A 16,952-nucleotide genomic window follows, 5' to 3' on the forward strand; every position below is an offset into this window, starting at 1 on the left:
AGTGGGGAGGGGGCGATAGGATTAGGTGAGGGGAGTGGGGAGGGGGCGATAGGATTAGGTGGGGGTAGGGGTTTGTTCAGTGCAGTTCTGTCGTCGTTAGTCTGTAGCTACGTCTGTGGTTCGTAGGTGTTAGCAGAATAAGCGTAGTTGTTAGCAGAATAAGGTTTTAAGGTGTGTTATTAGAATAGACCCACCCTATATATATACATCTAGTCTATTCTGATTCGTGTAATTGTTGAACTGATGAATGCCAGCGGTTGAACTAATGAATTCAAGACGGTTGAACTGATGCTTTCACCTAACAGAAAAATAAATCCTCCCTCCTCCGCCTCCCACCGACCACCTCGTCCGCGACTAGCCGCGCCACCCCACCTCCCCGCACGAAGCTTCCGCGGAGGCCTCTACCAGTTCTGGTGCTCCGCTCTCATGCGCCGGCATGCAAGGACGTCGCGGTGGCCGAGGCGGCGAGCTGGGGGGTTTGGATTTTCCAGCCGCACGCGCGCGGTGTAATAGCTCGCTTCGGCGACCTCCGCCTCGCCTCTTGCTACTTTTCTAGAAGCTTCGAGGAGGTTCTACAGCTCCCCCCGCTAAGCTTCTCATCTCTTTCCAGGTCATTGAGAGCAGCGCGCGCCATGGAGCGCACTAACTTTTTTGGAATTCCGGGAATCTCACGCACGGGCTAGGCCTGGAGCTCCGTTTGTTTCCAGGCGATTGGTGGAATTGTTTGGGGAATCCAGTTTCTCTCATGCCCGAATTTTGTTGGTGGAATCGGTTAGCCAGAGGAGCAAGGTAATGCCCTGCCTTCTAGAACCTTCTAGAGTTATCTCGATGTACTATATGCTCAGCTCCGCATCTCTCTGTGTGTGTATGTGCGCCCGTTCAGGTTAGGGCAGTGACGGGAAGAGAGACTGATCGTGATGACGTCCCTGTCGTGGACGCTCTCCCGCGCCGGCCCGATGTAGCCGTCGGGGCCTTGCCGGATTCTGAGGATGCAGACCGCCGGCAACCTCGGCGAGCCCATCTTCGACAGTGAGGTGGTGCCGTCGTCCCTCGTGGAGATCGCGCCCATTCTTCGTGTCGCCAACGAGGTCGAGGCGGTCAACCGCTGCGTCGCCTACCTCTGTAAGCTGCCATTCCTCTCCTCTGCTTTTTCAGCACTGCTACACGGATACTGTCAGTCAACACAACACTCTGCTAAACTATACTGCCTTCTTCTAGCGTGAAAGTTAGCATGTGTTACGAATTGCTTTTCCTGTAAAATGAGTGCATAAACCTAACCATATTTCATGCCTACTTATGTCATGCCTCAATAGTCAATACTAGTCATGTCCATCAGCTTATAGACCTACAATTGCTCATTTTTGATACAAAGCTCTACGAATCACACGCAGCTTCTGCCAAAATTACTGCTAGAAACCCACACTTCTCTTTCCCGAAGCCACACTTCTGAACTTGTGGTACGACAATCTTCGAACTGCTTGAGCGTTGCGGCGTGGGGTTGTTGGGGGTGAACGGCTTGAGCGCTGCTGCGTTGAACAGGCTCTGGTGATTATGGTGAACGGCCTGGGGTGGCGTAGGTGAACGGCCTTTGCGCTGAGGCGGTGACATTCCGAGGAAGCCGTGCCTCACTAGCCTGTTTGGGTCATTGAGGATCGATGTTTGAACTCGCATATGTAGAGCATGTATAACGTCCATGTGCAATGTTCTGAGCTATTTCATGGCTGGAACAAACAGAATCAATCATCGCGTACGCGGTCGCTTGTGATTTTTGAAGAAACAGAACCAGTCAAACTTTAGCTTTCATTATAAGTGAACGTCACCTGTAAGTGAATAGATACAATTTTCTGCAATTCTGGTTAGACTACAAACTTGGACAAGGGAAGGCCGGGCCAAGGAACTGACCATGTTGCTTTCTTTATTATAGTTTTTCTGGCAGTTTGGACCTTTTCTAATTGGTGAAGCTCAACTCGTACTATGCATGTTATTTATCCATTTTTTGTGTTTTTTTTCAAATATAATTTGGCAGCACATTGTTCTAAATAGAAAAAAGTGTTATAATTTGTTTCCCTAATTTTCAACTTTTTTGTGTGGCTGTGGCCGTGGGGTAGGTGTGTGAGAGGGCAACATTTTTAATAAACAATAAGTTTTCGTGAAGTTAAATTTTCTAACACCATTTTTTCTAAACCTTCGAACTGTTCCACCTAAAGAGTTTGAAAGTTTGCTGGAATTGAGCAAAAACCTTTTTTCAAACATTTCAAACGCTTCAAATGGAATCTTTTTTTATTTTGAACTTACTGGGATTTTGCATTAAAATCTTTTCGAAACACAGAACTCATCATTTTTTAATTTAGACTTCTATGTTTCTATTTTTTGAAACCGGTTTTTCTTGTGTTTAATTTGAACATATCATTGTTTTTAATTCAAAATGTTTTTTAATTCAAACTGGTCATTGTTTTTTATTTGAACTGATTATTCTCTCTATTTTAAAATGATCATTCATTTTTTAATTCGAACTAATCATGGTTTTTAATTCAATTTGACAATTTCTTTTATTTCAAACTGATCATTATTTCTAATTTGTATTGATCAATGTTTTTAATTCAAACCATTTTGTTCATTCTTGCACGCACATCAAACTATCATGTATACCTTCTTTCAAGAAGCAGCAATTATATCATCAGACAGAAAATTTTCCACATATAATACATGTACAAGAATGACATATACACCGCACGGACCGCACATTTTCATACATGAATGACTAACATGCTCCCTAATGTTCAGATTGATGCGGAATTTGATGCACCATAGTGTACATGATGCACCTTCCCTACTGTTCAGATTGGGTAGATCGTTCGGTTCCATAACACGTTCATCCACGCGGCACACGGAGGCAGACACATTGGTCACCTGGAAAGCAGAGCAGGAGCAGCCGCGCAAGGCAGAGCTCAGGAGGACGCCACGCCCAGCGGACCATGGGATGGCGCGCCTTGGGGGCCGGTGGGGTGGTGCGTCGTGGGTGCCGGCAAGTGTGGCTGCAAGTGGCTTCTAAGGTCTGACCTACCTGCAATAATCAATAATCTATTAATCATGCACTCATGTATCCAAAGTGATATTCTCATAAATTACTAGAGTTTGGCTGCTGCCTTACATAGCAGGACTGCTACTACTACTACTACAGATTAAATGTTGTATACATGTAGCCTATACTAACATAGAAGAGATTAAACATTGTCAATTTGATGTATTGTTTTTGTTCTGTGTACTAACATAGCAGTAATATAAGGCAAGACAGTTGAAGGATTGCTCACACTAAAATAAGAAATTGTAATGAACTTAAAATAAGATTTGCACTGAATTAAAACTACAATTTGAACTGAACTAAAATACATCTTTGTTTAGGCATTTAAGCAAACACCTAACGGCAAAAAAGTGACTGACATTTAGAAATAAAGATGATGGTATAGAAAAAATTCATGCAAGAATGAGAAGTACGACTCCGACATTTTAGCAAAAAACAAATGACTAGGGTAGCAAATGTTCAAACTGAAACAAACCTATCTCTCTCTCATATTAACTCTTTGTCCATGGATCCATGTGCTGTAGCATGTGAACTCCAAAGCTAGCAATAGTAGTAGCTTCCATCTTGTATATCCCAATCCCAGGCTGCATGACTGCCATGGACTCATAACAAACCGCTTATGCATTTTAAACAAACACCTAGAAGGCATGACAATGGGTAAAAAAATCAATTGTAGAGTTGCAGACTAGTGAGCCAACCATAGAATAGAGCGAATGGAAGAGCTTGAACAATCCACAACATATACACATGAGAATTGAGTTTCTGAAAAGAATTTTAGTTATGATGTACTGAACTAAAACCACGTCAACAATTTGCGAACAAAGGTAATAATATACTATAGGAGGAATTTATTTAAATGTTTTTCAATTTTTTGAACTTACGGTTCTCGTGATTCCAAACATCTAGATTTTCTGTTGTGCGAAGATCTTGACTTTTTCCTAGCGACAAATAAAAACACTATAAGAAGCAGTATTGAATTCCTGCATCACGCCTTCAAGGGTGAACCACACTGGAAGCTTGACCAAAATCCTCATGGGAGTTTATATTTGAACTAGCTACGGTTTATTTTTTGAACTTACCTAGCAGTAATACATGAACTCTAGCACCCAATACAAGTATCATGCGACAATCTGTAAACAAAAAAAAGATGTAGGTTAAAACAAAAGTTGAAATAGCAGACAAACTTGAAGAAGCTAGCATCAACGATCTTCTAACTGAAGCACCATAGGTTCCAAATTTAATACCACTATAGAGTACTACAATAATTCTATCAAAATTAAGTACACAAAGAACTTACACATCAATCCATCACAGGATCATCCATTTTACATTCCATCCCCAAATATGCATGGCAAGTTTCAGAGTTGGAAGCTCTCTAAATTAAGCCGTCTAAAAACTAAGTGATACATATATGCAAGAACAAAACTAGATCTAAATGAGTAAGAACAGAGTATCAGGAAGATTCAGCAAATTCATACCAGAAATGCTGAAGAAGGGAGAAAGTTGAGCTGGATCAGGAGGTGAAACACGGGTGGCCTGCACGCGGCTCTTTGAGTGACCGGCATCGGAGCAAGAAGTTGGACTAATGAGCGGGAGGGAAGGCTGGGTTGGCTGCTGGAGTAAGCCAACAACCATGTACCGCTGCTCGCAATGAACTCGACCTCCCTAATGCCATGGGGTTGGACTAAACACATCTCAACTGTGCATGTAGAGACTACAATATACACATCCATTCCTCATATTGCAATATATAGTCACATATTACATCTGGGTGATATCTTTGTACTTACAAATTTATTGAAGGTGAACTATATCAAATGTTTATAGTCCACATGTCCATGGTTGTGGCGAAGATACTTAATTATATATATGAATCTGTTGTTCATATTGTTGTATATAGTCCACATGTCCATGATTAGCAGAAAATGCTAATCTTTTGACACATCAAAACCAATAGCTGTGGCAAAGATACTTAATTATATATATGAATCACAACACACATAGTGTTTGTTATTCTATAACACATATGGAACTGGGTATGTGCTAACATTTTTGAAATTAGAGATAAACTTGAGCAGTACCAACTAATAAACAAAAAGTTTGGTATATTGAGCTTAGAGATTGTATATTGGTGAACTTTTTCTCCCTACAGAATCATTAATCAAATAGATGTACTGTTCGTGAGGTTTTATCAACATGATAAGTAGCAGCAGTACTACCCTAGGTGGCAAAGTAGTAGCGGCACAAAATTAGGCCACCATCAACAGTGAGTACTACTGCGACACCTAAACTATGTGTTGGACACACTTGCTTTACATAGTACTACAAGATTTTTAATGGAAAAAAGTACTACAAGATTTGTGAACACGAGGGCATACAGAAGTTGTACTGAGGGTGTGAATTAGAGCGGCTGAAGTGGATGCAGCAGCACGCACACACCACTAGATAAGTTCTCCTATCTCCAGAACACATGTGTACATACACACATCTCCATCTACAACAAACAAAAGAAATGGTTGACCTCCAGAGTTTTTGCAAAGTGAATTATATTTTGCAACTAGAGAACTTTCTACACTTAGCAAAGGTGAACTGCTAATTCCCAAAAACTGCAGGATGTCTACTTCCCTGAACCAGAACTTTTGAACTTCACATATGCTCATATATGTTGTTTCTTTTGAATTCCCTATCAATTGATCGGTTTCAGTAGCCGAGAAAATTGGCTCAGCCTCATAGCTACGAAAATGAATTTGATTGAACCTTCACACATAGAAAGTTTGAACTTCGTTGAAAAGCTAAATAGTTCAACCACATACATACAAGCATAAAACATGCAGATTTTGGTCCTGTTTAGACATATACCAGGAGAATATCTAGAGACCACCGCTCAAATTTTTGTGTATGAACTGTCAAGCGAGCAGCAATTAAACATACGAGAGATGTGGGGATGAGATGATGAAACACGACCTTCAGGTGTTGGCAAAGAAGAACTACCGACGAGCCATTAGTGTACAGAGGAAGAAGGCCACATGGGAGGAAGCAGGGGGCAGCTTCGAGCGTCGGTCAGCCATGGATGGGGTGGCGCACAGGCATAACCACCCATTACCACCATCTTGCGTCGCGCGTCGTGCGTGTCCTCTGGATCCCTAGCGCGAACGTGACCGCTGCGTCCTCTACGTCGGTGGTTGAGGCGTAGTTCTCCATGGGGTGGGGGCTACTGGCGTGCGGCGACGGGGCGAGGGTTGGTGGCTCCCGACAGCGGGGCAAGGGGTGGTGGCACAAGGGGTGGTGGCGCCGACGGCATCGGAAGGGGTGGTGGCACGCGGCGGCGGGGCAAGAGGTTGTGGCGCGCGACGGTGGGGCAAGAGGTGGTAGCGCACGGCGGCGGGGCATGGGCAGCAGCGAGATGGGATCGGGAAGTGGGTGGTTTGGGGGGAGGGGGTTAGTGTGTTGTGCGGGCTCAAGCTGGTGGGCTGGATTCGGGAAGCTGTAGCTGTGTCGCGCGTGCTATATAGGGCCGAGGGGTAACAGAATAATATTCTGTTACTGGTAATAGAATAGTCCAGCCCTATATATATATATATATATATATATATATATATATATCCTACCACCTGGGGTAGTTACCCCACATGTCTCATATACTACCTTATGGTAGTATATATTATACTTTATCATTTTAAGTATGTTCATATACTATATATAAGATACTTCAAAGTGAGTTACATGAGAAAATTGCAAGTTGGCACATGGTGTTTATTATATTTGCGAAATACGTATATATTTGTACGTAAAAAATAGCATACTCAAAATATGATACATAATACCAAAAAATAATATATATACTACCCAAACATTTTTATATACTACATACTACGCGTAAATACTCTCCGGTTTGATAGATAGTACATACAACATACAAAACTTAAGTGGTGGTAACTACCACTGGTGGTAGATAAAATTTGTCCTATATATATATGCTATTCTGTTACTACTAACAGAATAATATTCTATTACCCTTGGCCCTATAAGGAGTGATTCGAGGAATCTACAAACTAAAAAAGCCCCGACCCCGTCTCCCCGACCAGATCCGGGACACCGCCCCGCCGCCGCGTCATCCCCCACCCCCAGCACACCGCCGCGGCCTTCCCCTCTCCCCACGCGCCGTCGCGGCCTTCCCCCTCTCCAGTGCGCCGCCGTTGCCTCCTCCTTCCAACAGCACGCCGCCCGGCCTCTCCTACCCAAGTGATAACCCACAAGTATAGGGGATCAATTGTAGCCTCTTTCGATAAGTAAGAGTGTCGAACCCAACAAGGAGATAAAGGTAGAACAAATATTCCCTCAAGTTCTATCGACCACCGATACAACTCTACGCACGCTTGACGTTCGCTTTACCGGAAACAAGTATGAAACTAGAAGTAGTTTGTAGGTGTTTTTGGGTAAGCTTGCAAGAACGTAAAGAACACGAAAATAAAAGCTAGGGGCTGTTTAGATAAAGACACAACTAAATTAGTTTTAGTAAAGAGTTTTTGTCAACAAGAAGGTTATTTGTCCCTAGGCAATCGATAACTAGACCGGTAATCATTATTGCAATTTTATTTGAGGGAGAGGCATAAGCTAACATACTTTCTCTACTTGGATCATATGAACTTATGATTGGAACTCTAGCAAGCATCCGCAACTACTAAAGATTCATTAAGGTAAAACCCAACCATAGCATTAAAGTATCAAGTCCCCTTTATCCCATACGCAAACAACCTACTTACTCGTGTCTGTGCTTCTGTCACTCACGCCACCCACCATAAGCAAATCATGAACATATTGCAAACCATACAGTGGGAATCCCTCATGCTTGCGCGACACGGAGAGCACCATAGGACATCACCAATAATAAAACATACAACTCAAACCAATCACGATCATCAAATAGCCATTAGGACAAAACAGATCTACTCAAACATCATAGGATAGCCATACATCATTGGGAAATAATATATAGCGTTGAGCACCATGTTTAAGTAGAGATTACAGCGGGTAAGAGAGAGGTTACACCGCTGCATAGAGGGGGGAAGAGTTGGTGATGATGGCGGTGAAGTTGTTGGTGAAGATGGTGGTGATGATGATGGCCCCGGCAGCGCTCCGGTGCCACCGGAAGCAAGGGGGAGAGGGCCCCCCTTCTTCTTCTTCTTCTTCTTTGACCTCCTCCCTAGATGGGAGAAGGGTTTCCCCTCTGGTCCTTGGCTCCCATGGCATGGGAGGGGCGAGAGCCCCTCCGAGATTGGATCTGTCTCTCTGTCTCTCTCTGTTTCTGCGTTCTCTTCTGGCTCTATTTCACCTTTTCGTATATATATGGAGATCCGTAACTCCAATTGGCCTGAAACCTTCGCCGTGAATTTTTTTCGAATATTAGCTTTCTTGCAGAAAAAGAAGAGCGTCAACCGCCTTATGGTGGGCTCACGAGGGTAGGGGGCGCTCCCTAAGGGGGGGGGGGCGCCCCCGCCTCGTGACCACCTCGGGCACTGGTTCGCGTTGATTTTCCTTTCAAATTTTCCATATTTTCCAAAAATAAGCTCCGTCCGTTTTTATATGAAAGTTGCCAAAAACATGCAATAGATAGGAACTGGCACTGGATCAATATGTTAGTCCCAAAAATAATATAAAAAGTTGCCAAAAATTATATGAAAGTTCACATAATGAAAAACGGACAAGCCATGAAAACATCATGCTAGCTATCTTACGATCATGCAAAGCAATATGACAATAAATGTTCAAGTCATGTATATGATGATGATGAAAGTTGCATGGCAATATATCTCGGAATGGCTATGAAAATGCCATGATAGGTAGGTATGGTGGCTGTTTTGAGGAAGGTATATGATGGGTTTATGGTACCGGCGAAAGTTGCGCAGTACTAGAGATGCTAGCAGTGGTGGGAGGGTGAGAGTGCGTATAATCCATGGACTCAACATTAGTCATAAAGAACTCACATACTTATTGCAAAAATCTATTAGTCATCGAAACAAAGTACTAAGCGCATGCTCCTAGGGGGATAGATTGGTAGGAAAAGACCATCGCTCGTCCCCGACCGCCACTCATAAGGAAGACAATCAATAAATAAATCATGCTCCGACTTCGTTACATAACGGTTCACCATACGTGCATGCTACGGGAATCACAAACCTCAACACAAGTATTTCTACAATCCACAACTACCCACTAGCATGACTCTAATATCACCATCTTTATATCACAAAACTATTGCAAGGAATCAAACATATCATATTCAGTGATCTACAAGTTTTATGTAGGATTTTATGACTAACCATGTGAATGACCAATTCCTGTCAGCTCTCTAAACAGATATAAGTGAAGCAAGATAGTTTAATTCTTTCTACAAAAGATATGCCCACGCTCTAACAAATATAAGTGAAGCAAAAGAGAATTCTACAAATGGCGGTTGTCTAAGTGAAGAGAAATAGGCAATCCAAACTTCAAATGATATAAGTGAAGCACATGAAGCATTCTATAAAGCCATACTCAAAAGATATAAGTGAAGTGCAAAGAGCATTCTATAAATCAACCAAGGACTATCTCATACCAGCATGGTGCATAAAATAAAAATGAAAACTAAATGCAAAATACGCTCCAAGATTGCACATATCGCGTGAACGAAACGAATCTGAAAATACACCGATATTTGTTGAAGAAAGAGGGGATGCCTCCCCAGCATCCCCAAGCTTAGACGCTTGAGTCTCCTTGAATATTTACTTGGGGTGCCTCGGGCATCACCAAGCTTGAGCTCTTGCCTCTCTTCCTTCTTCTCACATCGAGACCTTCTCGATCATCGAACACTTCATCCACACAAAACTCCAACAGAAAACTCGGTAAGATCCGTTAGTATAATAAAGCAAATCACTACTATTAGTACTTTTGAAAACCAATTAATATTTTGTTTTTGAATTGTGTCTACTATAGTATAACTTTTTCATGGCTTAATCCACTGATATAAATTGATAGTTTCATCAAAACAAGCAAACTATGCATCAAAAACAGAATCTGTCTAAAACAGAACAGTCTGTGGCAATCTGACCATTAACCATACTTCTGATACTTGAACAATTCTGCCAAAATTAGGAAAAATAAAACATTTGTACAGAAAGACAGTGCAAAAAGAATTAGAACCATTTGACGTTCCAGTAAAAAAAATTAAAATTCACGCACCACAGCCAAAGTTTCTGTCCTGCACCGCACAAACCAACAAGCATCGTAAACATCCTAAAGGCAAACATTGGCACATTATTTTTATAATACAATGGAATTGTACAAGGGGATAATTATTTTTGTTGAAAAGTTTCTGTAATCAAGATTCACAAAGTTGCCGTGAGCATGAACAAAGTTCAAGGCTAGCTCCCACTTCAACAATGCTTGTCTCTATCACTTTCACTTTCCTTTTTGAAAAAGTTTTGGGTTCCCCTCTTTATTTTTGTTGTTTTTAAACTATATAAAAGCACTCAACAGAAATAAATGACTCTCTAAAACTTCCAGGTTGTCTCCCTGGCAGCGCTTTCTTTAAAGCCATTAAGCTAGGCATGTAGTGCTCAAGTAGTGAATCCACCCGGATCCCAAGGTATATCAAAGCCAATTTGAATCAATAATGATTTGTAATTTAGTAGTGAGCACAAAGCAACATATATCAGGCAACAACAAAGTCTAACTCTCTTCCTATGCATCGGCATGTCATAAAAGAACAATTCATGCACACATAGTAAAGGCCAATGCATAGTATAAACAGTTTCTTGCAATTCTATCATATTGGAAACATAGAGAGGTGGAGACATAGTTCCTCTCTCATAATAATTGCAAGTAGGAGCAGCAAGCACATGCATGTTATACTCATCAAAATCAGCATGTGCATCGGTAAAAGGCAACCCATCAATGTAATCCTTAATAAGTGCAAACTTCCCCGATATAGTGTAGTTTGGAGAATTCAAAAAGATAATAGGACTATCATGCGTGGGTGCAATAGCAACAATTTCATGTTTAACATAAGGAACTATAGCAAGTTCATCTCCATAAGCATAATTCATATTGGCATCTTGGCCACAAGCATAGCAAGAATCATCAAAAAGGGATATTTCAAGAGAATCAATGGGATCATAACAATCATCATAGCAATCATCCTTTGGTAAGCACGAAGGGGAATTAAACAATGTATGAGTTGAAGAGTTACTCTCATTAGAAGGTGGGCATGGGTGATCAATCCGCTCTTCCTCCTTTTGTTCTTCGCTCTCCTCATCATCTTTTTCATCCAATGAGCTCACAGTTTCATCAATTTCTTCTTCAATAGCTTCCTGCAAAATATTAGTCTCTTCTTGGACAGCGGAGACTTTCTCAATAAATGCATTAATATAGTAATTGTATTCATAATTTTCGTAGCAATATCTAAGTATAGCAAGATTTTCAGGCCTATAAACATCATCATCTAAAGCTTCATACTTTTCAAACAAAGATTCAATTTCATAAGCAGCCTTGAAAGCAACAAATTCTTCTATTTGTTCCACATCATAGTAATCATATATACCATTAGCATAAGAAGCTAAGGTTTCATTAACATTAAATTTGCATGAAAAGGGAAGGTGTGGAGCCTTCATCCTAGAGCAACAAGTAATATCTTATCTCAAGCATAGTTTCCAAGCATACCAACGCAACATAATAAATTGGTCCCATAATAGTTTCCCTTTTTGTGTCAAGCGATAATCCCTAAAGTATTCATGTTGATCCAACGTGTCTCCCATTATAAAGTTGAATGGGGTTTTCTCAGGATTATCAAAGTAGTACTTAATATCTTTCACATAATGAGAATCGAGGGTTTTAGGAGTTACCCCATCTCCATGAGTAGCGAGTACATCTATTTTTTTGGTATTTTGCGTTCCATATCCATGACTAAAGATAGAAAACAACTAAGAACAGCAAATAAAAATTACTTAGTGATAAAGCAAATAAGCACACACGAGAATATTCACCCCACGCTATTGCTCCCCAGCAACGGCACTAGAAAAAGGTCTTGATAACCCACAAGTATAGGGGATCAATTATAGCCTCTTTCGATAAGTAAGAGTGTCGAACCCAACGAGGAGCTAAAGGTAGAACAAATATTCCCTCAAGTTCTATCGACCACCGATACAACTCTACGCACGCTTGACGTTCGCTTTACCGGAAACAAGTATGAAACTAGAAGTACTTTGTAGGTGTTTTTGGGTAAGCTTGCAAGAAAGTAAAGAACACGAAAATAAAAGCTAGGGGCTGTTTAGATAAAGACACAACTAAATTAGTTTTAGTAAAGAGCTTTTGTCAACAAGAAGGTTATTTGTCCCTAGGCAATCGATAACTAGACCGGTAATCATTATTGCAATTTTATTTGAGGGAGAGGCATAAGCTAACATACTTTCTCTACTTGGATCATATGCACTTATGATTGGAACTCTAGCAAGCATCCACAACTACTAAAGATTCATTAAGGTAAAACCCAACCATAGCATTAAAGTATCAAGTCCCCTTTATCCCATACGCAACCAACCTACTTACTCGGGTCTGTGCTTCTGTCACGCACGCCACCCACCATAAGCAAATCATGAACATATTGCAAACCCTACAGCGGGAATCCCTCACGCTTGCGCGACACGGAGAGCACCATAGGATAGCACCAATAATAAAACATACAACTCAAACCAATCACGATCATCAAATAGCCATTAGGACAAAACAGATCTACTCAAACATCATAGGATAGCCATACATCATTGGGAAATAATATATAGCATTGAGCACCATGTTTAAGTAGAGATTACAGCGGGTAAGAGAGAGGTTACACCGCTGCATAGAGGGGGGAAGAGTTGGTGATGATGGCGGTGAAGTTGTTGGTGAAGATGGCGGTGATGATGATGGCCCCGGCAGTGCTCCGGCGCCACCGGAAGCAAGGGGGAGAGGGCCCCCCTTCTTCTTCTTCTTCTTCTTCTTCTTCTTCTTCTTCTTCTTCTTCTTCTTCTTCTCCCTTGACCTCCTCCCTACATGAACATCACTTTTATATGAGAATTTCAGGCTGTGAATAATGCTAAGTTCAGTTACAAAGGTATAGGCAGATGTAACTTGTGTGCCAATAAACATTTTTTCTTTTATGTCAGCAAGACGAGAGACGCATGAAGAAGCTTAGAAGTTCCCAGTAGCAAGTACACAATCCTAAGCCTGTACGCGTTGTATCACCCCCTCAATGGGTCACACCTCAAACACAGCAACAACATTACCAACCTGCTCCAGACCAAAAATGGATGACACCCGAAATACATGGAGACTTCCAAGATGCTAGGTCACAGCCCTATCCGCACAACTTTGCACCTCCACCTAATTGGGTGACGCCGGAAATCCCCCGCGGATTCTTTGTATCCACCACCAGACTCCCAACCACGCCGATGGAGGAGGGGGTTAGCTCAAATCCTGCGTGTAACTCTGGAGGTTATCCTGGTGTGCCTTATCAATGCCAAAGGGAAGCAACTAAACCGGATCCCAGGACAAATCCAACAGGAACACACACACGGAGGAGAGTGCTCTGCACACTACCACCGTTGGATCCTGCTGCTGCTACAAGTCAGAATTGTATGGGACATAAGGTAGATGGATTGCTTCACAAAACAAAAAGCAAACCAAGACCAGGATCGCAATACCTCCACAACCACCTCAAGAAAAAAGGACGCAAACAAGAGAGAGGCCATCTTCAGCCCTCCTTCCTCATCGTGATCCACTCCTGCATCCTGCTATGATTACTCCGCCATGCCACACCCTAGAGGGACAGTAGCAGACTCTGGTGGAGTTGCGATCATACACACACATAAGTGAAAATAATAATTTATATACGCATCTTGTATTATCTGCAAATTTTCTGCTCCCTCGAGGATAACAAGTTCATAAACTGCATTTTAACGTGCCATTTGGATTATTTTTTCTTTTTCTGCAGATGCTGGATCTCCCGGATTATCTAATACCAAGACTAAAGATGCGATTCCAAGATGTAGAAAAAGCAAGGAAATTTTACAACAGATACGCCAGACACGCTGGTTTTGGAATCAGGAAGACAGAAGGGAATGACAATCACAAGTATTTTGTTTGCGCGTTCCAAGGGAAACACATAACTTCTGTTTCAGAGGCTGACAGGAAGCGAAACAAAACATCGCAGAGGATAGGCTGCAATGCAAGAATGAGGGTGAAGGTGCAGGAGGATAACACATGCGTGGCAGTGGACATTGAGTACAATCATAATCACCAACTCATGCAAACTGATGACATGCTGGTATTCTTGCACTCACACACGAATTATGACCCCACTATTTTGGAGTACGTAAAGCTCCTGCAGTACCATGATGTCAAGTACACAACAATCATGTCCATGCTATCTGAAAATGAAGATGGAAGCTACTTCCTAAGCATGATCGGACGAGACCTACTAAACCAGTACGTATTCAAACATGCACATACTGCAATGTGCATAGCATCCTAAGTCAAAACCCTTTGCTAGAAAAAATAACAAATGCATGTTTGCATGTAATTTGCAGGAAAGCCATGAATGCAAGGAAAGATGATTTGGATTATGTATTGAAACTTGTATCATTCTTCAAAGACATGAAGGCAATCAATGATGAGTTTTTCTATGACATACAAGTAGACAAGGACAAGTCAATTCAAAACATTTTCTGGTCCAATGCGAGCTGCCAAGGAGCGTATCAAGACTTTGGCGATTGCATAACATTCGACACAACTTACAAGACCAACATATTTCATATGCCTCTAGGAGTGTTTGTTGGAACAAATCATCACTTGTAGTCAACAATATTTGTTGTTGCCCTTATCAGAGACAAATATGCAAATTCATTTAAGTGACTGTTCGATACATTTGTACGGTGCATGAACAACAAGCACCCAACTTGCATTCTAACAGGTGAGTTAAAAAAACTCTACAAGTTTCATCATCTTTTCAGTCTATGGGTCTGTATTGGGTATATTTGGTTTTATCTGAAAATAATGTAAAGCAAGAAGTTCAACCACTATTAGCACAGAAGTCCAACAAACAGTTAAAGAAAGCAAAATTATGTGTCATGTGTTTAGAAAAAAAATAGTTATGAATGTGAAGTTCAAATACAGGACTCATAGAAGTTCTAGGATAAAGCTGTAAGAAAAATATATGTACCATGTTCAGTAAAATATAGTTATTTATGTGAAGTTCAAGAAATGGTAACACAGAAGTTCAGCAACACTGCTGTAAGAAAATTTTGTGTGTGACATTACTAGGTAGTCCTACTGCTACCTGTGAAGTTCAAGCATTGGTACCACAGAAGTTCAACAACACTTCTGTAAGGAAAAATACATGTGACATTTTTAGATAGTCATACTGTTACCTGTGAAGCTCAAGTACTTGTACAACACAAGTTCACCATCAGTGCAAAAAAGAAAGCAAGTTACAATTTTTTTAATTCATGGAGACAAGTGCCCATCGATGGCGAAAGCTCTACCACAATCATTCCCAAACACCGTCCACAAGCTATGCCGTTGGCACACTGTGACGCCCGGATCATTAAGCTACAGTAATCCCCCGTTAATGGTGCCATGTCATCACATTACTGTTGCTAATCCTTGTTTGATCCAACTCTTAGTTCACACTCAAATTCAAATTAAAGCTTAATATTCAAATTTCCCGACCATGCAAAATAAAAAGTTCAAAGTGTGAGAAATATTACATAACTAATTATGGTGGTGATCCAACACTTTTGTAAAGTATTTAAATGCTCTTTTGTGAATATAATAGTGACTAAAAATAATTGTTAAATGCCTTTCCTAATTTAAAATGTTAAACTATTTTTATTATGTGTGAAACTTTTTGTGGCTGTGGGTTATTTTGTAAATCGATTTATAGAGCCAGTCATATGTTTTAGTAAAGCTGTTTTTGCTTACTAAAATAATATAAACAGAGTGTAATAAAAAGAAAGAAAACCAAAACGAAACAAAAAAAAAGAACCGGCCTACCCCAAGGCTTTGGCCCACTAAACCATCAGGCCGGCCCACCCTCACCGAACCCTCCTCTATCTCCTATTCACGCGACCGGGTCGCTACAGGGGCTTGGTCGCCGCCGCACCCTCTCGCCGACAGCGCCGGGAGGGGATAAGGGCGCCACGCCCTGACCCCTCGATCCCATCTCCCCACTCACCCACTCCACGATCCTCCCCCGCCTGCTCCACCTCCCTCTCCAGATGCGCCATCGACGAGCGTTGTTGTCTCCACCACCGTCGACCACCGCGGCGTCCGTCGTCGTCGTCCCTCTCCTAGGCATCCAGGGACCCCATCGTCCATGAATTCATCAACTACACCGAGCCGACGAGCCGGGGAGCAGCCACCAAGCCGCCTGCTTCTTCTTCTTCCCCGTCGGTCACCATGAACTTGCCGTCGACCTTCCTCACCTTCGGCCACAGCTGCAGCTACTAATCTTTCACCGGCCTCCGTGAGCCGCCCGGTGAGCTCAGTCCCCTCCCCCTGGCCTCGGCCATCTCCACGGCACCCGACCCGCGCTCACTCCGTCCAGTCAATGCCCTGACTCTGCTCGCGCCTGCACCCCTGACTCTGCTCGCCCTGCCGTGGCCTCACGCACACTCACCTATGCGTCGCCGCGCCCCTACTGTTCCATGCCGTGCGAGCTCCGGCCGAGCTCGCGGACAGCCCGACCGCCGGCACGCGCGTATCCGTCCCGCTACTGCTGCTTGCTGCCTCACTACGACCCGCGCACGTTCGCCGCTCGCCTCCTGGTGCCCCCCGGTCGTGCACTCGCGCCTGTGCC

The sequence above is a fragment of the Triticum aestivum genome, chromosome 2A (genome assembly GCF_018294505.1).
Source record: "Triticum aestivum cultivar Chinese Spring chromosome 2A, IWGSC CS RefSeq v2.1, whole genome shotgun sequence".
Classification (NCBI taxonomy): domain Eukaryota; kingdom Viridiplantae; phylum Streptophyta; class Magnoliopsida; order Poales; family Poaceae; genus Triticum; species Triticum aestivum.